The following is a 23,041-nucleotide window of genomic DNA, read 5'->3' as shown; positions in this document are numbered from 1 at the left end:
GGACGTTATTGGCTGGCAAGGAACCACTGGAGCATCTGCACTTCTGCTTTGGATCTGCAAGGATTGAAGAGCAGGGCTTTTTCCTTTTCCTCCAGGGTTATTAGGTAGCTCCTTTAAAGGGGTTTTCTGGGACTTAAAGGGCATCTGTCAGCAGATTTCCACCTATGAACCTGGCTGACCTGTTACATGTGCGATTGGCAGCTAAAGGCATCTGTGTTGGTCCCATGTTCATATGTGCCAGAAAAATGATGTTTCAATATATGCAAATTAGCCTTTATGAACAAAACCATGGCTCCACAGCTGGGGGTGCTGAAAGTAGGAAAACCAGAGGTACCATATGGATAACCTATACTATGGATAGAGCATCAATATTTAAAGGGCATCTGTCAGCAGATTTCTACCTAGAAAACTTGCATGCATACTTGGCAGCTGAAGACATCTTTGTTGGTCCCATGAGTATATGTGCCCGAATTGCTAAGAAAAAATATGTTTTAATATATACAAATGAGCCCCTAGGAGCAACAAGGTGTTTCCGTTACACCCGGAGGCTCTGCTCTCTCTGCAACTGCTGTGCCCTCTGCACTTTGATTGACTTTAGGAAAACTCAAGGCCAGACATGATGTTTTCACTGCCTGGTTTTGTCAATCAGTGCAGAGGGTGCAGCAGTTGCAGAGAGAGCAGAGCCTCTGGGTGTAATGGAAACAAATCTGCTGACAGATGCCCTTTTAAATATTGGTGCTCTATCCATAGTATAGGTTATCAATATGGTACCTCTGGTTTTCCTACACTCAGCACCCCCAGCTGTGGAGCCATGGTTTTGGGCGAGCACTATGGTCTCTTCTTCATCCTTTGACATTGCATTCATTGGTTACATCTTGGGCAGACCAGATGGGCCAAATGGTTCTTATCTGCCGACACATTCTATGTTACATGGCATTTCTTCCGTTAAGTCCCATTAAAAAGAATGCGTTTGAGCTGCAGTACCAGGGCAGCCCCTATAGGGTGTGCACTGTATGCTATAAAGAAACCACAACGCTTTTCTAAACACTGCAGCCCCTTCGGTAGTGGTGCCGGGAGTTTGACCCCCATCAATCTGATATTGACTGAGCAGGATTTTTAGTGCGTAGGGCTTTATTATTTTGTGGTATGTATAATGGGGAAATGATTGTGTGGGGCACTAAAACTTTGTGGCACTAGTATTATATGAAGCACCAAAGGGGGCTCTGTGTAGTGGCTTGGGAGGTACCAGCAGAGATGGGTCGTAACTGGAAGAAGTCTTCATGGAGGTCTGGGACTAGATGGAGAAGAAAAAGAAAAGCAGACAACTACAATAAGAGGAAGGAATATACCTCACCTGTGAGCCACTGAATGTAACTGCACTGAGATCACTGTTCATTACGTAGAAATTGTATCTCTTATTTGATGACTTCATGATATAGATATATACGATCATATATAGGTATACACATAGGTAAGCCTGCTGTTTTAAAAGTTTCCTTAAGACATATGGGCGGTAATTTTTTAAGACCAGCGAATTATACTCCGGTCTTAATACCCTTGCGCAGCCGTGCGACATGGTTTAAATTGCTGATGTAGTTTAAGACCATTTTTCATGCTATAAACTGCCGTAGAAAATGGTAAATGGGACGGGGCGGCCCGCCTTCTCCCCCTCACACGCTATCCCCCCTTTTTTCATCACCTTGGAAAAGTGGCATGAGTGGGGAAAAGTCACTCATTTTGCTGCAAAACCTCTTTGCAACAAAATCTGCGCCTTAAATACGCTAAAAACTGGCATATATTTCTTAATAAATGTCCCCCATAGTGTATTTTTGGGGTGGAGGTGCAAAACATATCTAGGGGCTTAGTTGTGCCTTTTACGTTTAAGATTATTTAGGAATGCCCTGTAAAGTACCTCCGTCAGGGCTCCAGACTAAAAAAAAAAATATCAAGGAGCCATTGGCTCCTAACCTGAAAAATTTAGCAGCCAAATTAAAATTTTTAGTCGCCAAATTTAAAATACATATAATTATGGTATAATAAATAAAAACTCATGTCGATACCAAAATTTTGACTCTATTTCGATACCATAAAAAAGTATTGTGATACTCAATACCACGTGAAAAAAATAAAACGCCAAAAAAGCTGCGTGCATTCCACATTTTATGGAACGTCTGGACCATAATACAACAGTCCTAACCTAATTTCCATTACGCCCCATGACAGCACCTGTGAGAGATCCTCCTCCTTCCGGACAGGAAACAGGAACTTCCCAGATCTTTAAATTGGTCCCATGCCTTCCACCTTCAGTTCTTTCCTGTTTCCTGTCCAGGGACAGGAGGATTTCTTTCCAGGTCTATTTTGTGGCTGCAGGACCTCTAGGGTTAAGACGAAACCTAGTGGAGGTACCTGTCGGCGTAAGTCTCCACTAGGAGCCGCTGAGAAGTCCGGCGTCTGCATTTTCTTCCCTTCTTCGGAGCCATGGGGGGATGCCTGGGCTGCCTCGTGTCCCTGCCTGCCGGCGAAGTCGCGGCATGAGGGGGGAGCTGCGTCTTCCCTCTCATTGAGGCTGGCTGTGCTGGACGCGCGCGTCGCGCCGGAAGTGACGCGTGCGTTCCACCGGCCGGAAGGGGAGGAGCTAAAACATGGCGGGCGCTGCGCGGCCCATTTGAAAAAGGGAACGCCGGCCAGCCAGCGTCGAGGGAGTAGCAGCAGGATCGACTGGCACAAGCGGCACCTACAGCCCTCGATTGCCCCCCTTTACACAGCACGATAATGCAGGAAGAAGGGGATGTACAACAGCGCACCGACAGACAGGAGCAGCTTTTGGAACCCAGCATGGTACTCCTGGGGGTAAGAGGGGTTAACCCCCACCATCTCCCTTTGGGGAGTTATTATTTTGGCCAGGTTAAACTGATGGGATGTTTTATTAAATGCAGGCTAAAGAGGCCCCAAGGAAAGCTTCCCACAAAAGAGCTAAGGAGTGTGGAATCTGCAAGAGGAAGTTGGATTCATCTTACTCCAAGACATGTTGTCAGCCATGTCTGGATAAGTTAGTGGCAGAGGAGTCGCCATCTTTATTACAGAGTATCCAGAATTTAGTAAAAAATGAAGTCCGTTCGTCCGTAGAGGAGCTTAGAAAATCCCTGCCTAGCTCATCCAGGCATAAGAAGGCCCAGGCGGTAGCGGAGGATACTACGGACTCCGAGTCTGAGGAGGGCGCTATTGTAGACTCAGATTCCTCTTCCGGGGATTTGACAGGGAAGCCGTTGTTTAGAGCTGAAGATACGGACCTATTATTGAAGGCGGTTAGATCCACGATGGAGCTGGGGGAGGAAAAGGAGTCCAGGTCTAGACCAGAGCTGATGTTTGAGAGCCTTAAGCCCAAAAGGTCTAGAGTTTTCCCCATTCAGGACTGTATAAAGGACCTGATTAAACGTGAATGGGAGAAGCCCGATAAAAAATTCTTTATCCCTAGAGCGGTCAAGAGAAAGTACCCCTTTGATGATCAGGAGGTCTCAGCTTGGCAGGAGGTACCAAGGGTAGACGCTCCTGTAGCTAAAATAAATAAAAAGTCAGCCCTTCCGTTTGAGGATCTAGGGTCCCTTAAGGATCCCATGGACAAAAGGGCTGACGCATACTTAAGGAAGAATTGGGAAGCTTCCACCTCTGCCTTTAAGCCAAATATAGCAACTACCTCGGTGGCTAGGTCATTAAAGCTCTGGTTGGAGGAATTAGAGTCTCATATAGAGAATAAGACTCCTAGGGATCAGCTGCTTGAGGCAATACCAACTATGTCCAGGGCAGTGGACTTTATTTCTGATGCCTCTGCTGATGCATTGAGGCTTTCCGCTAGGGCGGCTGCCCTATCCAATTCAGCCAGAAGGTCCTTATGGTTGAAAGGGTGGAGGGGCGACGTAGCTTCAAAATCTAAGCTTTGCGCCTTGCCTTGCCAAGGAGATTTTTTATTTGGATCAGCCTTAGATGACATTTTAGATAAGGCATCCGATAAAAAGAAAGGATTTCCAGCACCGTCCTTTCCTAAACAGGGGAAGCCATTTCGGAATAATGAAAGAAGGAAGGCTTTTGGGGATCCAAAGAAAAGGAGGGAGTGGAGATCTGATAGATCAAAAAGTGTCCTGTTTAAACCCAGACCTCAAACATCAGGTTCCACTCAACAATGACGCCAGACCCCAGGTGGGCGGTCGTCTTTCTTTGTTTTTTCCAGCCTGGCGAAATATTACCGCAAGCGCCTGGGTAAAGGATATTATAAAGGAAGGCTATCGCCTAGACTTCAAGAGACTACCACCCAGGACATTCAGAGTTACTTCTTTAAATCAAAATTCTCCAAAACAGGTGGCACTTTCGGAGGAAATAAACAACCTCCTGGGAAAGGCAGTCCTTGTCCCAGTCCCCATGGACGAACAAGGAGAGGGTTTCTATTCAACCCTATTTCTGGTCCCCAAGCCCAACGGTACGTTCAGACTGATTATAAATTTAAAAGGTCTCAACCAGTATCTGTCCTACCAGAAGTTCAGGATGGAGTCCATCTCCTCCACGGTCCTCCATCTGTTTCCCAACTGCGTGATGGCCTCAATAGACATAAAGGACGCCTACTACCACGTGCCCATCCATCCCTCGTCCCAAAAATACCTGAGGGTGGCAGTGAAGATGGGGGAATCAATCGTCCATTTACAGTTCAGAGCACTTCCTTTTGGGGTATCACAGGCGCCGAGGCTCTTCACAAAGCTGATGGCGGAGGTAATGGCGGAAGTAAGGAGGTCGGATATCATTATAGTCTCATACCTGGACGACCTTCTCCTGGTAGGGCAGTCCCCAGAGCAGTTGAAATCTCACATACAGAAGGTCCTGGGGATCCTCATGAGCCTGGGCTGGTTAATAAATTGGGACAAATCATCCCTGATTCCAACATCCAGATGCGTTTTCCTCGGCATCCTGTTAGACTCTCAGACTCAGAAATCTTATCTTCCAGCAGACAAGAAGGAGGGGATTCAGCAGAAGATCAGGTCTTTCAGCAAGGTCAAGGAAGTCCCCTTAAGAAAAGCTATGTCTATTCTGGGTCTGATGACGGCTTGTATTCCGGCTGTGAGGTGGGCCCAATTCAGGTCCAGAATACTGCAACGGCTCATTCTATCCAGATGGGATGGGAGGTCGCTATCCCTGGATCACAAGATTGTGGTCCCGGGTTCAGTAACCCGGTCCCTAGCTTGGTGGCTAAAGGCTTCGAACCTCGGTCAGGGGGTAGAGTGGGTGAGACACGATTCCTTGATAATTACCACCGACGCAAGCCCTTGGGGATGGGGGGCCCATTCAGTTTTGGGGTTTTTCCAAGGTCCTTGGTCAAGAGACCAGAGTGCTCAGTCCCAAAATGCCAGGGAATTAAGAGCAGTCCTGTGCGCACTAGAGAAAAGTCTCCCTTTTTTGTCCCAAAAGCATGTCAGGATCCTATCAGACAACGCCTCGGTGGTGGCTTATATAAACAAACAAGGGGGGACAAGATCCTATCGACTAATGGAGCTGGCATCCAGGATTTTCTTGTTGATACAGAGGAAAGTTCTGTCCCTCTCAGCGGTGCACCTGAAAGGCTCAGAGAATCACCAGGCGGACTTTCTCAGCAGACACAGATTCAGTCAGGCGAATTGGTGTCTGAATCAGGAAGTGTTTCACCAAATACAGGCCCTATGGGGATCCCCTACGATAGATCTATTCGCCTCAGTGGAAAACAAAAAGTGCAAAAAGTTCTTTTCTCTCAGCAGGGAGGATCAGTCGATAGGCACAGATGCGCTCTCACAGTCGTGGGGGAAAGGCCTAGTCTATGCGTTTCCTCCCATCAGTCTATTGCCCAGAGTGATCCAGAAGATCAGAGGGGAGCAGGCGACGGTGATACTAATAGCACCATTCTGGCCAAGAAGAGTCTGGTTTGCTTGGTTGAGGAGACTATCAATAGCCGATCCTTGGGTGCTTCCGGAAAGACAGGACCTATTATATCAGGGCCCTCTACATCATCCGGAAGTCAAGAACCTCCACCTGACGGCTTGGATTTTGAGAGGACATTCTTCAGGTCTAGAGGCCTATCAGAACAGGTCATCGGGACTCTCCTAGCTAGTAGGAAGAAAGTCACCTCCGAAATCTATCTGAGAGTATGGAAAACCTTCCTTCGGTTTGCAGGTCCAGGCTTAGACTTGAGCTCACCCAACATCCCGTTAATTTTGAACTTTTTGCAGGAAGGCCTTAACAAAAAGCTTAAACCCAGCACTCTCAAGGTGCAGGTCTCAGCTCTGAGTGTCCTGTTTGACTTTCGATTGGCTACTCATCCTTGGGTCAAGAGGTTTATTAGGGGGTCCTCTAGACTATGTCCTATAGTTAGATCTAAGTCAGCCCCCTGGGACCTTAACCTGGTTCTTTCTGCTCTTACCAAGGCTCCGTTTGAGCCTCTGGGGGACATCCCCTTAAAGATGTTGTCCTATAAGACCGTATTTTTAGTGGCCATTACATCTGCCAGACGAGTAGGAGAGCTGTCCGCCTTGTCCTCTTCCCCACCATATACTCAGATTCTGGAGGATAGGATTGTTTTCAAACCAGACCCTGCATTCCTGCCCAAAGTAGTGTCTGTATTCCATAAGTCTCAGGAGATAGTTCTCCCTTCCTTTTGTCAGGACCCAAAGAATGAGGGAGAAAGATCTTTTCATACTTTAGACGTTAGAAGGTGTGTCTGTGAGTATTTAGAGTCTACAAAGGACTTTAGAAAGACCCCGCAACTCTTTGTTCAATTTCAGGGTCAGAACAGGGGCTCAAAGGTTACAAGCCGTACCTTAGCCAGATGGATCAAGAGAGCGATAGGTTTGGCATATTCACTATCAGAGTGTCAGGTCCCTTCAGATTTTTCAGCCCATTCTACCAGGGCAGTAGCCTCTTCCTGGGCAGAAAAAGGGTGTGCTACTATAGAACAGATCTGTAGGGCTGCAACGTGGAGTTCTCCCTCTACGTTTTACAAGCACTACAGGTTGGACCTTTCATCTGTGCAGGATATGTCTTTTTGGGAGAAAGGTGCTGCAGGCTGTAGTCCCTCCCTAATAATTATCTAGTCTAGTCTCTCACAGGTGCTGTCATGGGGCGTAATGGAAATACTTCAATTACTCTTACCGGTAATATGTTTTCCATGAGCCCATGACAGCACCTACATAATTCCCTCCCTTATTTAAAAAAAAAAAAAAAAAAATATATATATATATAATAATAATAAGACTTTTATTTATAAAGAATGATGATGGGAAAAAAGAAAAAAAAAAAAAAAAAAGAGAGAAGGAGAAACTTACTCTTTAGTATAGTGCCAAAGAAGAGATATGCCTGGCATATATTTGGCGCAGAGTTTTTTCTATTATGTTTTCTCGCCTATGTTAGTTTTTACTATATATAGGTGCGTTGCTGGTCCCAGGAATCTTGTCAAATACTGAAGGTGGAAGGCATGGGACCAATTTAAAGATCTGGGAAGTTCCTGTTTCCTGTCCGGAAGGAGGAGGATCTCTCACAGGTGCTGTCATGGGCTCATGGAAAACATATTACCGGTAAGAGTAATTGAAGTATTTTTGTCGGGACAAGGTGACTAAAAAATGGCAAATTGCACATTTTTTTTTTTTTTTTTTCTGTTACAGCGTTCACCGCATAGGAGATATTTTTAAATATTTTAATAGTTCTCACTTTTTTGGGTGTGGAGATATGTATTTTTTTTTTATTGTTTATATACTTTATATGTAAAATTGGGCAAGGGGGTGATTTAAACTTAATATTTTGGTGTTGTTTTTTTTTTTTTTTTTAACCTTTTTTTATTTTTATTTTTTTATTTAGGGGCTAGAACCTGGGATCTTTCATCCCTTGTCCTATTCACCCTGATAGATCTCTATCAGGGTGAATAGGACTTCCCTCTCCCTGCACACAGCAGCAGAGAGCTGACCATGGCAGCCAGGGCTTCAATAGCGTCCTGGCTGCCATGGTAACCGATCGGAACCCCAGGATTACACTGCTGGGGCTCCGATCAGAACTGCCACCAATGATAATTCTTGGGGGGTTGGGGGCGCACTGCGCCACCAATGATTCTGATTTATAATACTGGGGTTGGGGGGGTTTCAGTGCACTAGGCCACCAATGAATGTTTATGCTTAATACAAACGCAGGCTGCGGGTGCCGGACATATCCCATACCCGGCACCCAGCTTCTATGACTGCGCGCTGCGATCCGCCACTATTAACCCCTCAGGTGCGGCATAAATGATATTCATTGGTGGCGCAGTGGCCATAGCCCCTCCCCTCCTCCTCCTGTTATCAGCCCAATGGTGGCAGCAGCAGTACAGGGGGGGAGGGACTGCCTCCGTCTCCCCTGTGTTGTTGAGAAGAACATGGCAGGTGCTGACAGCAGCGCGTTCCATGTCAGTAATGTGAAAGCGGCGGGTCTAGGCGCAAATGGCGACAAGACTACAAAGTCTTGTCGCCATTTAGCAATTCTAGGTCGCATTTGGTCGCCATCTGGAGCCCTGACCTCCAGTCAAAGACATACTTACTCTGATGCTTTGTAGCAATGCGTTTAAAGGAAATTTGTCACCAAAATTTTTATCTGCCCGTTAAAACCAGATAGCAACACATCTCCTTTTTATTCCAATCTACTTTTATTGTCTGATACATTTTTTTATTTATTTTTTATTATCATTTTAATTCTGTTTCCTAGACATGATTATGGGGGGCGGCCATCTTGCCTGAGCTATTCTTCTGTTCAAAGCATTAAAGGAGTTATGCAACCCCTACAATGCCCCCCAAATGCCCGGACCCCTCACACAGATTGTACTTCCCTCGCTCCCCGGCACCCGTGTTGATTCTGATGCCTGCACGGCCGCCGCTGCATCTCCCCGTGTTGGGGCAGCCAATAGCAGGCCGTGAAGAGAACAAGACTCCCTAGCGTCACCCATGATAGGGAGGCTTGTTCCCATCGCAGCCCACTATTGGCTAAACCCCCGCGTGTCAGGGAGATGCCGTGGCCGGAACCCCAGCTGGCATTTGGGGGGCATTATAGGGCTTTAAAAAAAATTGCTTTACGGCAGCCCAATGGTCCATGGACACCACGGACAGGAGGGGACCTAAGTTACTTCTATGGTACAGTTCTCTAGGCACGCCCTGTGACCTGTGCAGAGCTCATTGTACATTTAATCAATAAGTCATTTCCTGATGGCACACTCCCTTTAAATGAATATTTTGGGCAAATGTTATGACTAATGAAAGGCATGGGCGGGAGGGGGGATTCATGACGCAAAATTCTTGTGTGTAGGGTCTGCGTTAAGTATAACAGACAGAATGTTCCTTTAATTTAGTTCAGTTGATTTTTGCCTCTATACAAAGTGTTAACAATAATACTGCTGCATTCTTAATCAGTTGGCATTTGGGCTGTGTTCTTCACTATGACCAGCAGATGGCAGCAGATGGTAACATAACTCTGCTGCTGAGAGATCTCCATTGCTGCCATCATAACCTGAGACCACACAGCGCAACTCCTAAATAAACAGTAGTTATGTCACAATCGCCATGTAACGTGCAGCTGAGACACGTCCACGTTCTGACCAGACCAGCATGTTGGTAGCCAGTATATTTCACCCCCGGACCTAAAACACGACAACTCATTCAAGACATCTGGCGACCATTCACATGTCACTTAATTTTTTTTTCCTGGAGATACAATCTACAATTTATAGTCTGCTCTCTACACTACACAAGGGTTGCTAAACCTCAACATCTTAGAAAGGTGGAGATAGAGGTGTAAAAAGTAACGTTGGGGCTGACGGCGCAGCAATGTGTTCAGAAAACAAAATGCATGTTTGGTCTTCACTCTGTGCCCCGTTACACTTTGATAAAGACACCCATCTACTCGTGTTGTTGGACCTCAGAACCGCAGCAATTCATCGTGTCAGATGCCACTCAGTGTTGGAATTGTTCTGCAGGAGTATTGCCCCATGTGGACAGGAGACCTTCTCACGGTTTCCACAAATTAGATGGAGGTACTGACCGTCCCAGAGATACTGTATAGCAGGGATCCGCAAACTTCGTCACTCCAGCTGTTGTGAAACTACAACTCCCAGTATGCTCCATTCACTTCTGTGGGAGCTCAGAGAACAGCCAAGCAAGTGTGCACGATGGGAGATGTAGCTTGACAACACCTGGAGTGCAGGAGGTTGATGACCCCTGCTCTAAAGCAGGGATGGCCAACCTGCGGCCCTCCAGCTGTTGCAAAACTACAACTCCCAGCCTGCCCAGACAGCCTACAGCTATCAGCCTATGGCAGGGCATGGTGGGAATTGTAGTTTTACAACAGCTGGAGAGCCGCAGGTTAGCCATTCCTGCTCTATAGGATTAAGATCTGGGGACTGTGAAAGCCGGGGAGCGAGGGAAGCTCGTTGTCATGGTCCTAGAGCCAATCCAAACATTCCCTTAATTTTTACAATTGGGGTCCATTCACACGTCTGTATGTGTTTTGCGGATCTGCAAAACACGGACACCGGCAATGTGCGTTCTGCATTTTGCGGACCGCACATCGCCGGCACTCTCATAGAAAATGCCTTTTCTTGTTCGCAATTGCGGAATGGATGCGGACCCATTTTGCGGAAGTGTCTAAGACTACTAAATTGCCCTACTTCAACATATGTCTTATTTTGACTTCTAAAACTTAACTTTTACGGTCACCATTAATATTTCATTGACCATTAAACACCTTTTTGCCTATTTGTTTATTTTGTGTTTTAGCAGCCCCGACATGTTTCGCCAGATACCCTGGTGTCTTCAGGGGATAGGGCAGACGCCAGGGTATCTGGCGAAACATGTCGGGGGCAGTGTTTGGGGTAGTTTTTAGAGACAGGAGTGATGCCTTAGCTAACATTGGCAGTTGTAAAGGGGGTTTAGGGAAAAATCTAGAGCCAGCGCGTGGCTACCAGCAGTCCTCCTTAGATCAAGAAGAAACAAGTGTACAGGGCTGCTAAAACACAAAATAAACAAATGGGCAACAAGGTGTTTAATGAAATATTAATGGTGACAGTAAAAGTTAAGTTTTAGAAGTCCAAATTAGACATATGTTGAAGTAGAGCAATTCAGTAGTCTTAGGCCTCATGCACACGACCGTTGTGTGTTTTGCGGTCCGCAAAAAACACAGGTGGCATCCGTGTGCGTTCCGCAATTTGCGGAACGGCATTGACGACCATTAACATAACTGCCTATTCTTGCAAAACGCGCACAAGAATAGGACAGGTTATTTATTAATTTTTTGCGCGCAACGGATGCGGACAGCACACAAGGTGCTGTCCGCATCTTTTGCGGCCCCATTGAAGTGAATGGGTCCGCATCCGAGCCGCCAAAACTGCGGCTCGCATGCGGACCAAAACAACGGCCGTGTGCATGAGGCCTTAGACTAATTGTAAAAATGAATGTTGAGTGCCCCTACATAAGTTGGAGTCTAGGCGATGTAAATATGAATCCAACCATTCCTCCAGCAGCCTGGACTGTGGACACCTTAAGGCCCCTTGCAGACGAGCGTGAGCGGAATAGGTCCGGATGCGTTCAGTGAAAAATGTTCATTCAGTTTTGTCTGCGATTGCGTTCAGTTGTTCAGTTTTTTATCGCGCAGGTGCAATTGGATGTACTGTGTTTTGCATGCGCGTGATAAAAAACTGAATATTTACAAACATTTCATAGCAACCATCCGTGAAAATTGCACTTGCTTGCGGATGCGATGCGATTTTCATGCAGCCCCATTCACTTCTATGGGGCCAGCGTTGCGTGAAAATCGCAGAATATAGAACGTGCTGCTATTTTCACGCAAACGCACAAGTGATTTGTGAAAAACAACGCACATGTACACAGACCCATTGAAATGAATGGGTCCGGATTCTGTGCGGGCGCAATGCGTTCGCATCACACATTGCACCCGCGCGGAATACTCGCTCGTCTGCAAGGGGCCTGAAGGAAAGCTTCATTGATTTATGCTGCCTGTACTAAGTTCTGACCCTTCCACAAGCATGCGGCAACAGAAATCTGGATCCATCTGACCAGGCGATGTTTTTCCACTGCTCGGTGATGTCGTTTTCGCACCCTGAACTCTTGCCCTTCTGTTCCCCATATACAACAATGGACCTTGACCTGGTCGTCCACAGTTATAGACCATCCGTTCTAAGGAACAACGTTAGTTGGAAAACCAGTGTTGTATTTGGCTGCAGTTTAATTGACTAAGCACCGCCTGTTAGGCCTCTTGCACACAAACGTATGTTCTTTCCGTGTCCGTTCCGTTTTTTTTGAGGACCCATTGAAATGAATGGTTCTGTATACAGTCCGCAAAAAAAAAAAAAAAAAAAAAGAAGGTACTCCGTGTGCATTCCGTATTTCCGTGCCGCAAAAAAAATAGAACATGTCCTATTATTGTCCACATTACGGACAAGGATAGTACTGTTCTTTTAGGGGCCAGCGTATCTTTTGCAGATCCGTTTTTTTTGCGGACTGCAAAATACATATGGTCGTTTGCAAGAGGCCTTAGAAAGATTCTTGACGTCCTGCTCCGACCTTTTTTATTACAGGATCCTGTTTATCAACGCATGTTTTTATTCAGTTGCACCATTTTCAGTATGCTCTCATTCCCGGGTAGTTGTACCCTAATGAGCCAGCCTCATTGGAAGTCACTCCCATCACTGTATTCTTCCCATTATGTGGTGCGACACAAACTGATCCACTGGAAGCTTAATTTAAAGGGGTCATCTAGGAAAAGATATTTACAACTCAGGATAGATCATCAGTATCAGATCTGCAGGGTTGAGACACCCTGGACACCTGCCGATCAGCTGTTAGAAGAGGTCTTGATGTCACCGTACATTGGTCACATGGCCTAGTTGCAGCTCAGCTCTGTTCAAGTCAATGGGGCGGAGCTGCAATACCAAGCACTGCCACTATACGATGTACAGCGCTGTGCTTAGAAAGTTGCTGGGGTCCTACATTACTCACCAGAGCTCTGGTTAGCGCAGCGGTTCCCTGAAACAGCTGATCGGTGGGGGTGCTGGGACTTGGACCCCCACTGATGTAATAATGATGACCTATCCTGAGGACAAGTCATCATTATCTTTTGCAGGATAACCCCTTTAAGGGTGCATTCACATGGCCATGGCCATTTTATAAACTATAATGTTTATAGTGATGTCACAGTACATGGATTATTACAGTGATGCCACTGTACAGGAATAATGTTTATAGTGATGTCACAGTACAGGGATAATGTGCACAGTGATGTCACAGTACAGGGATATCGCTCATAGTGATGTCAGGATACAGGGATAATGCTTACAGCGATGCCACTGTACAGGAATAATGCTTATAGTGATGTCACGGTACAGGGATAATGTGCACAGTGATGTCAAGGTACAGGGATAATTCTTATAGTGATGTCACAGTACATGGATAATGCTCATAGTGATGTCAGGATACAGGGATATGCTTACAGCGATGTCACTGTATAGGAATAATGTTTATAGTGATGTCATGGTACAGGGATAATGCACAAAATGATGTCATATTATAACAATAATGAACACAATGATGTCACAGGACAGGGATAATGCTTATAGTGATCTCACCGTACAGGAATAATGCTTATAGTGATGTCACAGTACAGGAATAATGCTTATAGTGATGTCACAGTACAGGAATAATGCTTATAGTGATGTCACAGTACAGGGATAATGTGCACAGTGATGTCACAGTACATTGATTATGCTTACAGTGATGCCACTGTGCAGGAATAATGCTTATAGTGATGTCACAGTACATGGATTATTACAGTGATGCCACTGTACAGGGATAATGTGCACAGTGATGTCACAATACAGGAATAATGCGTATAGTGATGTCACAGTACAGGAATAATGTTTATAGTGATGTCACAGTACAGGAATAATGTTTATAGTGATGTCACAGTACAGGAATAATGTTTATAGTGATGTCACAGTACAGGAATAATGCTTATAGTGATGTCACAGTACAGGAATAATGTTTATAGTGATGTCACAGTACAGGAATAATGTTTATAGTGATGTCACAGTACAGGAATAATGCTTATAGTGATGTCACAGTACAGGAATAATGCTTATAGTGATGTCACAGTACAGGGAAAATGTGCACAGTGATGTCACAGTACATTGATTATGCTTACAGCGATGCCACTGTGCAGGAATAATGCTCATAGTGATGTCAGGATACAGGGATAATGCTTACAGCGATGTCACTGTATAGGAATAATGTTTATAGTGATGTCATGGTACAGGGATAATGCACAAAATGATGTCATTATAACAATAATGAACACAATGATGTCACAGGACAGGGATAATGCTTATAGTGATGTCACAACACAAAAATATCACCAAAAGTGATGCCACAGAAGGGAGGCATAATGCAAACAGCAGGTACCTAATATGTAACCATGAGGCTCCATAGCAGAACTTGGCATGGGCCCCCGTTCAATTTTCTACCTTACCTCAGAATTGAGATGGCCTTCTTTAGCATTAGGGCCCCCAATGGCTGATGTGACTGCTACTCCTGTAGTTACTCCCATGGCTGCTGCTATCTGTCACACATAAGTATGCAAATGTTCTGGAGAGTCTCAGAACTGGAAATATGTGACATAAAGTCGTGGACAGGAATTTTCTGAACTTCCTGCCTGTAATCCCATGAATAAACACTGTACTCAGCCTGATCTATCGGATCACCGGGAACAATGGCTTCATTCATCAAAAAGACTGGGAATGAAAATGTCAATAGATGTATCATCAAGTATGCAGCCATGTTTTCCAAATCTCCCTAATATATTAATAAGGGCTCATGCAGACAGCCGTATGTATTTTGTGGTCCACAAAACACGGATCTGCAAAAAAAATGGATGACATCTGTGTGACGTCCGTATTACTTCTGTTTTATTTTTTTTTGCGGATCTATTATAACCATGTCTATCCTTGTCTGCAAAACAGACAAGAATAGGACATGTTCTATTTTTTTTGCGGAACGGCCATGCGAACAAACAGAAACGGAATGGAGGACCCAATGAAGTGAATAGTTCTGCATACAGGCCACAAAAAAACAGACACAGACCAAAAAATATGTTCGTGTGCATGAACGCTAAGTACTAAGGGTACTTTCACACTTGCGTTAAACTTTTACAGTATTGAGTTCCGTCCTAGGGGCTCAGTACCGGAAAAGAACTGATCAGTTTTATCCTAATGCATTCTGAATGGAGAGCAATCCGTTCAGGATGCATCAGGATGTCTTCAGTTCAATCACTGTACGGTTTTTGGACGGCATTAATGCCGGATCAGGCCCCAAGTGTTCCGGAAAAATGGATCCGGTTTTGCGGTCTGCACATGCGCAGACCTTTAAAAATGTGAAAAAGATAAATACTGGATCTGTTTTTCCGGATGACAACCGGAGAGCTGGATCCGCTATTGCAATGCATTTGTGAGATGGATCCGCATCTGGATCCGTCTACAAAGGGTATCTGTTTGCATACAGATTGGCGGATCCAGCAGGCAGTTTTGGCGACGGAACTGCCTGCCGGGCTCCAACAACGCAAGTGTGAAAGTACCCTTAATTAGTGATGAGTGAAGTTTTAAAAAGTTCGATTCGTCTGCTTCGCCGAACTTCGACAAGAAATTAGACTCGCATTTCACTGTATGTAGCAGGCGAAATGATAGGGAACGGCAATCGCGCCACCTCCCGTCATTGAACTCCTCAGATGCTGATCGCGGCATCGGAGGGTCACATTGAGGCCTTTCAGGGGTCAATCAGGGGTTAAAAAAAACATACCTCATCCATTTGCTCCCAGAGACGTCCTCGCGGCCATTTTGATTGAAGAAAACGCACCAAATCTCGCACACGCTGATGTGATGACTTCACCACATCATCACGCTAGAGATTTGAAGCGTTTTCTTCAATCATGATGGCAAGGTGAGTATGATGGATGAGGTGAGTATGTTTTTGTTTGTTTTTAACCGCCATTTCAGGGAAAATAGATTCATTACCACAAAGCGCCAGAAAATTCGGATTTGTGGCGAATCTAATTTTTCCTGAAATTAAGTCAATTAGTTTAACTTCGATTCGCTCAACAGTATACGTCATCATCATTCGTGGATTACAACTTGCACTAAAGGTTTTACTTGTTGACAAGCTATGAAAACTCTCCAGCTCCCCGTGCGAAGCCCCTGCATCGTGATTCATCTGAGCTGGCGCCTCACCCCGCACCATCTGAGGACGTTCTGGGTGTCATCCGGCCTATGTTTAGTATTCTCCCCTTGCATTGTTTACTGCACACAATGTTCTTGCTCTCTTCATATTGGTACAAGGGCTTTGAATTGTCTTACCCTCGAGAGATTTCTCCTAAATAAAAATGTTTCTAGTAGCATTCCTCGACTCTGCTGATGCAGAACCTGGAACTACCTTCTCAAAGAGACGGTAAAACTCTAATAATTGCGTAACTTTCCACCGTTAGCACAGAGCAGGCCGAGCTTAAAGTATCGAAGCCGAGCCAGGAGGACCTCCTTTTTTTTTTAAGAAAAGAAAAAAGACAAAAATGTGACAATCTTAACTGACTATTCCATGGATGTTCCTCCTAAGTTTACAGCTGGTAATTGCTTGGATATTAAAGGGGTTGGTCCATCTCGCACTTTGATGGCATATCGCTAGGATTTGCCACCAATTTCCAATAGGTGAGTGCGAGTCCCACCTCAGAGACCCACACCTATCTCCAGAACGGGACCCCAAAAGCGAAGTAGAACGCATGTGTGCTGTACTCTCCGTTCACAGAGTCAAGCCTATTTCCGCAACTCCCATAGAACTTCTGGTATAGAAGTGAATGGAGAGTGCACCTCACAAGAGCGGCAACCTCTCCATTCACCTCTCTGGGAGTTCCAGAAATAGCGGAGCCTGCATTCCCAAAGAAGGGAATGGAGGGTACCAGCGCTTTTGCAGTGCGCCCTCATTTACTTTGAGGGTCCCATTCTAGAGATAGATGGGGGTCCCAGAGGGGACCTGCACCTACTGGACTACATTGACAGCCTATCCTAGCGATATGCCACCAAAATACGAGATGTTCCAACCGCTTTAAACAGAAAAGCTAGCAACTCAATATGTAATATTTCACACCAAACTTTCTCTCTTAAAGGGAATGTGTCACCCATAGTTTTTTCTGCCAGTTAAAACAATAGAAATGACAGATATCCTTTTTTCTAAACATTTTTTATTTTCTTATTGCAGATTTTTTATTCTATTTCCTGAACAGGCTTATGGGGGGCGGCCATCTTGCCCGAGCTGTTCTTAACAGCATTTTGACATATGCTTTACAGCAGCCATCATGGACCATAAACACAATGGACTTGATAGTGCCCCATTTTCTAGGCATGCTTTGTGACCTGTGCAGAGGTCAGGAGGGAGTAGATAAGCTGTGATATCACCTATTGTGAATGGTGGATTCTGTGTTATGTCATTCTAATCTTGCCTGAAATAATGAAATGACTGCTGAAATGTGATATGCACAGACAAAGAAGAGGAACCTATTATTAGGCTTAGGATTTTAGGATTTGTTCTTAAAAGGGTTGTCTCATGACAGACAATGGGGGCATATCACTAGGATAGGCCCCTATTGTCTTAAAGGTCCGGGTCCCACCGCTAGGACCTGCACCTGTATCGAGAACGGAGCCCCGAAAGTGGTGGAGGGCACACTGTGCATGCGCAGCCACCCTCCAATCATTTTCTGTAGGGCCCTCGGCTATTTCTGTAGAGCCCATAGAAGTGAATGGATTTGGTGGCTGTTCATGCGCGGTACTCTCCCTTTCACTTCCGGGGCTCCATTCCCAATAAAGGTGGTATAAGACAATGGGAGCATATCCTAGCGATATGCCCCCATTGTCTATAATGAGACAGCCCCTTTAAAAATAAACAATAATAATAATTATTATTATTATTATTATTATCATCTCTGCCGCTCAGAATCTGTGGGAATCAGTATGACTCTCATTATGGCCTCTTTACTAGATTTCATCAAGCAGCTATTACCCACAACTCTGGGACTTTAAACGGGCTATCCAGGAATGGATAATGATGACCGGCAGGGATCCAATTCCCGGCATCGCCAATCAGCTGTTACAGGGAGCTGCCTTGCTCACCAGAGCTCTGCCGCCTCCCGCCATCTTTCCAAGCACAGCGCTGTACATTGTAAAGTGGCTGTGCTTGGTATTGCAGCTCAGCCCCATTAACTTCAATGGGACTGAGGTGCAACTAGGCCACGTGACTGATGTATATTGATGTCACATGGCCTAGGAAGAAGTTGCGGCACTCACAAAGAGCCAGCCTCTTCTAACAACTGATCAGTGGGGGTCCTGGGTATCAGACCTATAAACGAAAATATAGTAAATATAGGTAGACGTCCCTGTTTGAATTTACAGTACAGGGTGGGCCATTTATATGGATACACCTTAATAAAATGGGAATGGTTGGTGATATTAACTTCCTGTTTGTGGCACATTAGTATATGTGAGGGGGGAAACTTTTCAAGATGGGTGATGACCATGGCGGCCATTTTGAATCCAACTTTTGTTTTTTCAATAGGAAGAGGGTCATGTGACACATCAAACTTATTGGGAATTTCACAAGAAAAACAATGGTGTGCTTGGTTTTAACGTAACTTTATTCTTTCATGAGTTATTTACAAGTTTCTGACCACTTATAAAATGTGTTCAATGTGCTGCCCATTGTGTTGGATTGTCAATGCAACCCTCTTCTCCCACTCTTCACACACTGATAGCAACACCGCAGGAGAAATGCTAGCACAGGCTTCCAGTATCCGTAGTTTCAGGTGCTGCACATCTCGTATCTTCACAGCATAGACAATTGCCTTCAGATGACCCCAGAGATAAAATGCTAAGGGGGTCAGATCGGGAGACCTTGGGGGCCATTCAACTGGCCCACGACGACCAATCCACTTTCCAGGAAACTGTTCATCTAGGAATGCTCGGACCTGACACCCATAATGTGGTGGTGCACCATCTTGCTGGAAAAACTCAGGGAACGTGCCAGCTTCAGTGCATAAAGAGGGAAACACATTATCATGTAGCAATTTTGCATATCCAGTGGCCTTGAGGTTTCCATTGATGAAGAATGGCCCCACTATCTTTGTACCCCATATACCACACCATACCATCAATTTTTTTGTTCCAACAGTCTTGGAGGGATCTATCCAATGTGGGTTAGTGTCAGACCAATAGCGGTGGTTTTGTTTGTTAACCTAACCATTCACATAAAAGTTTGCCTCATCACTGAACTAAATCTTCTGAGATGCTGCAGTAGCTGGAGTTTGTAAGGGTGCCATTTGTGAGTAGCTAATATCCGTCGAAGGGATGTTCGACTAATGCCACTCTCCAGTGATATGCGGCGAGTGCTACGCTGTGGGCTCTTGCTGAATGAAGCTAGGACAGCCACTGATGTTTCTTCATTAGAGACAGATTTCATGCGTCCACATTTTGGCAAATCCAACACTGAACCAGTTTCACGAAACTTAGCAAGCAGTTTGCTAACTGTAGCATGGGAGATGGGTGGTATCGTAGGGTGTCTTCCATTGAAATCTGATGCAATGACCCGGTTACTGCGTTCACCAGACATCAACACAATTTCTATCCGCTCCTCACGTGTTAACCTCGGCGACATGTCAATGGCTGTAAACAAAGAGAAACTTGTAAATAACTCATAAAAGAATAAAGTTACGTTAAAACTAAGCACACCATTGTTTTTTGTGTGAAATTCCCAATAAGTTTGATGTGTCACATGACCCTCTTCCTATTGAAAAAACAAAAGTTGGATTCAAAATGGCCGCCATGGTCACCACCCATCTTGAAAAGTTTTCCCCCTCACATATACTAATGTGCCACAAACAGGAAGTTAATATCACCAACCATTCCCATTTTATTAAGGTGTATCCATATAAATGGCCCACTCTCTATAATAAAACTGGGGCCTTAGCCCAGGGGTGGCCAACCTTACAGACACAAAGAGCCAGAAAAAAAAAAACGTATGATTGCCAGGAGCCACAAGCTATACATTTACACAAATATGCGTGCACACGACAGTATTACTGCAATTGAGTTATGAAACATTCAAAAGTGCATTTAAACCACCTTTCTACCTGTAATGTAGACAGCTTTAGTGAGACTTCTGGCAATCTTTGTTTTTCACAATGTGTTTCAAGATTTCTCAGATGACCGCCCATGCACAGATGACACCCTCATGCTCAGATGACTGCCCTATGCTCAGATGACCGCCCTATGCTCAGATGACCGCCCTATGCTCAAATGACCGCCCATGCTCAAATGACTGCCCATGCTCAGATGACCGCCCATGCTCAGATAACTGCCCTATGCTCAGATAACTGCCCTATGCTCAGATAACTGCCCTATGCTCAGATAACTGCCCTATGCTCAGATGACCCCCCATGCTCAGATAACTGCTCTATGCTCAGATAACTGCTCTATGCTCAGATGACCGCCCTTGCTCAGGTAACTGCTCTATGCTCAGATAACTGCTCTATGCTCAGATAACTGCTCTATGCTCAGATGACCCCCCATGCTCAGATGACCCCCCATGCTCAGATAACTGCTCTATGCTCAGATGACCGCCCTTGCTCAGATAACTGCTCTATGCTCAGATGACCGCCCCATGCTCAGATGACCGCCCCATGCTCAGATGACCGCCCCATGCTCAGATGACCGCCCCATGCTCAGATGACCGCCCCATGCTCAGATGACCGCCCTTGCTCAGATGACCGCCCATGCTCAGCTACCTCTCATAGAGGTCGGGTGCGGGCTATATGATTCTGCAGCCAGCACCCGCCTCCTGTATTTGAATAAATGAGTGAGTTAACTTCTTTGGTGGCAGTGGCCACAGCCCCTCCCCTCCTCCACCCCTCTGTGATCTCATTGGTGACAGCACAGGGGAGGACTTCTTCCTTCTCCCCTGTGCTGCTGATATTTCGATACCTGCTGCGACATCCCTAGTACAGGAATAGCTGGCCCGCTCCCCTGCGAGCCGCATATGTAGAGGAGAGCGCGCTCCTCTGCGAGCCGCAAATGAAGGTGCGAGGAGACTCATGCGGCTCGCAAGCCGTGGGTTGGCCACCCCTTCTGTAGCCCAAACGTATAACTACTAATCAGGCTGCAGGGTGTTTCGGTCAGAGGTGGGAGGTCTATACCAATTGTTAGACCTATATACACCTCTGAATATAGTGGTTGTGGGGGTGAATTAGTACTGAGAAATCAACAGATAACGCCATATATTCACAACACCATGTTGGAACCAATCACTGGCAGAGTGTAGCATTCCCCAAAATTGTGTAATGGGGTTATCAGACCCCCTCAGATCTGAGGATAGGTGATCAATATTAATTACCGGATAATCCCTTTAAGGCCTCTTTCACACAAGCTATACGAATTGTGTCAGGAACTCTTTAGGGAAAAACTGATGGTTGATTCTGTTTTGTCTGCATTGCGTTCACCGATTAAATCAGTTTTTGATGCGTAAAAAAAAAACCTGAAGAATAACACTCACCATCTCTTAGCAACCATTAGTGAAAATGCATTTCATTCAGATGCCTTCTGTTTTTCACGCAAGCTTCATTTATTTCTAAGGGATCAGAGCCACGTAAAAAACACACAATTTAGAACATGCTACGATTTTTCCTGAATGCAGAGATGACGCGTAAAAAACGTGCACAGAGCCATTGAGGTGAAAGGGTCAGGACTCAGTTCACAACACGCATCGCATCCCGATGGAAAACCCGCGTGTGTGACATTAGCCTGAGAAGGAACGCACAAGTGGTATTTTTCTGGAGTTGTATTGTGCGCTCCTTCAGCAGTTCAGTCTTTTGTCCGCGGCCGTGCATTCTTGTGTACGGATGTCTCTCCTCAGGGTGTTCTGCCAAACCTGTTTCACAATCACCAGAGGACAGAGGTGCAGCCAAACTACGCCCATCGCTAAGTGTCAGAAGTACAATGAAGTGCTCCAACTTGTTTAAGGTTCAGTTTTACGAGAATAAATAAACCGGATCATTAAACATCAATCTCCGGCCCTTGTGGAGCTTTATTATAGGCCTGAGACACGTTACTACAGTCCTATTGTTTATAGTGTATATGTAGTGTCCCACTAGGTAGGCGTGGGCACTACACAAGGGTCAATTGGTTTACGTGTTACTCCTACTCACAAGGGACAGAAATATTATATTTAAGGGCTCTTTCACACTTGCGTTGTCCGGATCCGCCGTGCACTCCATTTGCCGGAGGTGCCCGCCGGACCAGGAAAAACGCAAGTGAACTGAAAGCATTTGAAGACTGATCCGTCTTCAAAATGCGTTCAGTGTTACTATGGCACCCAGGACGCTATTAAAGTCCTGGTTGCCATAGTAGTAGTGGGGAGCGGGGGAGCAGTATACTTACAGTCCGTGCGGTTCCTGGGACGCTCCAGAATGACGTCAGAGCGCCCCATGCGCATGGATGACGTGTCCATGCGATCACGTCATCCATGCGTGCGGGGCGCCCTGACGTCATTCTGGAGCGCCCGGGGAGCCGCACGGACGGTAAGTATACTGCTCCCCCGCTCCCCACTACACTTTACCATGGCTGCCAGGACTTTAGCGTCCCGGCAGCCATGGTAACCACTCTAAAAAAGCTAAACGTCGGATCCGGCAATGCGCCGAAACGACGTTTAGCTTAAGGCCGGATCCGGATCAATGCCTTTCACTTGCGGCAAGTGTTCAGGATTTTTGACCGGAGCAAAAAGCGCAGCATGCTGCGGTATTTTCTCCGGTCAAAAAACGTTCCGGTCCGGAACTGAAGACATCCTGATGCATCCTGAACGGATTTCTCTCCATTCAGAATGCATTAGGATAAAACTGATCAGGATTCTTCCGGCATAGAGCCCCGACGACG

Source organism: Bufo bufo, chromosome 8 (genome assembly GCF_905171765.1).
Source record: "Bufo bufo chromosome 8, aBufBuf1.1, whole genome shotgun sequence".
Taxonomy (NCBI): Eukaryota; Metazoa; Chordata; class Amphibia; order Anura; family Bufonidae; genus Bufo; species Bufo bufo.
Note: the sequence above shows the minus strand (reverse complement) of the source record.